The sequence below is a fragment of the Lactuca serriola genome, chromosome 8 (assembly GCF_051521515.1).
Source record: "Lactuca serriola cultivar US96UC23 chromosome 8, Lser_US96UC23_V15, whole genome shotgun sequence".
In the NCBI taxonomy this organism is placed as follows: Eukaryota; Viridiplantae; Streptophyta; class Magnoliopsida; order Asterales; family Asteraceae; genus Lactuca; species Lactuca serriola.
The window spans coordinates 111,105,733-111,107,421 of NC_136415.1; the positions used below are offsets into that span (position 1 = coordinate 111,105,733).

At 43.7% G+C, this 1,689-nt stretch overlaps 1 non-coding gene across 1 annotated transcript; it reads right to left on the reverse strand.

Annotated features, from left to right (window-relative positions):
- Window positions 1-858: 858 nt before the first annotated feature.
- On the reverse strand, window positions 859-965 carry LOC145071894 (small nucleolar RNA R71). Its single transcript, XR_013690856.1, has one exon. It is a non-coding gene; the product is annotated as a small nucleolar RNA R71 (small nucleolar RNA).
- Between the last annotated feature and the right edge of the window lie 724 nt (window positions 966-1,689).

Sequence of the window (1,689 nt, forward strand, 5' to 3'; positions counted from 1 at the left end):
GTAATTAGGTTTTAGTATCTGTTTTAGTTAGGTTAAAAACTTAGAAATTTTTTTTTGAAAAATCACCGATACTCGCCGAGTGCACTCGCACCTACTCGGCGAGTAACAGTTTAGTTAGAAATTTTTTTTTAATTGTTTATAATCTTTTTGTTCTTTTTACGCTTTTTTTTTAATTTCAGGACTCTCATGACCAGAGGAGCAAACACACCACTGGTACCCACGTTTGAAGACCCCGAATCCGCATTGAAAAGAAACAAAGGGAAGGACGTGGAGAGTTCAAGCACACCAAAGAAATCACCATTGTCCAACTTGAAGACTGTTTTTGGGAAAAAGAAGAGCAGTAAATCAGGAACTTCTGGCGCTTCCTTGACAATTGAGGAACCAATTCAAGAAGATATTGGATACGAGACCGAGGAAGAAGAGGAGGCAACGTACGAACAAGAAACCGAATCGGAGGAAGAGTTAGCATTCACTATGGCTAACATTGATGAAATTCCCATGGGAGAATGGAAGAAGAGGATGCGCGACGACCATGGCCCGGGACTTGTGCAACCCGCAATTCCCGCAACTGCTACCTTCGAGCTAAAAGGTCATATCCTAGCTGCGCTCAAGGAAATACCTTTCTATGGGAAAGATCATGAAGATGCCTACAAACATTTGGATGAAGTAAATGATGTTGCTGATTACTTCAACATTCCAAATGTAACCCGCGAAACTCAACTACTTCGGATGCTTCCGGTAACCTTCAAGGGTGCTGCTAAGGACTGGCTCAAATCACTTCCCCTCGGGTCAGTCACTACTTGGGCCAAAATGAAGGAAGAATTTATAGATCACTTTTGCCCACCATCCAAAATAGCCAAACTCAAGAAGGCCATTGCAAACTTTGAACAGCAAGCTGGAGAATCTTTATATGAAGCATGGGAGAGGTACAAAAGTCTGCTACGAAATTGCCCACACCATGATCTAAATAGCCAGCAAGAAGTTTCCATCTTTTATGATGGAGTCAATGTCACAACCCGGCAGTTGCTAGACTCACAAGGCCCACTTACAAAGAAGCCACCCCCGGTGATTGAAGAATTGATTGAAGAATTCTCTAAACACTCTAGAGAATACCACAACCCCAGGAATGATGTCACAAAGGGAACCGCATACGCAGCTACTGAAGATTTATCCGCAGTTATGGCCATGTTAAAAACCATGGATAGGAGAATGGACAAAATGGATCAAACTATCCATGCCATACGGGTGGGTTGCGAAAATTGCAATGGACCTCATCTCACTAGAGATTGCGATTTGGATGAGAACGGCAACAAAAAGGCACAAGTATGCTATTCAAGCGGTGACCGATATGATGAGGACTGGCGCAAACAAAAGAAGGAGTGGCTGCCTTACGAAGAGTACAAGAAGGCCAAGGAGGAGAAGTACAGACAAAAAGGGAGAGGCTTTTACCAAAAGGAGGAGCCGGTGCAAGAGAAGAAGCCGAGCTTGGAAGAAATGCTAACTAAATTTGTGGCTGCTTCCGAGAAAAGACATAGTGACCACGATGCTGCTATCCAAGAAACAAGAACAATGCTCAGGAACCAGCAAGCATCCATCCACAACATTGAAACACAGCTTGGGCAACTTGCTCAACAACTAAACCAAAGGTCACCGGGTGAGCTTCCTAGCAAAACCGAGAACAACCCACGA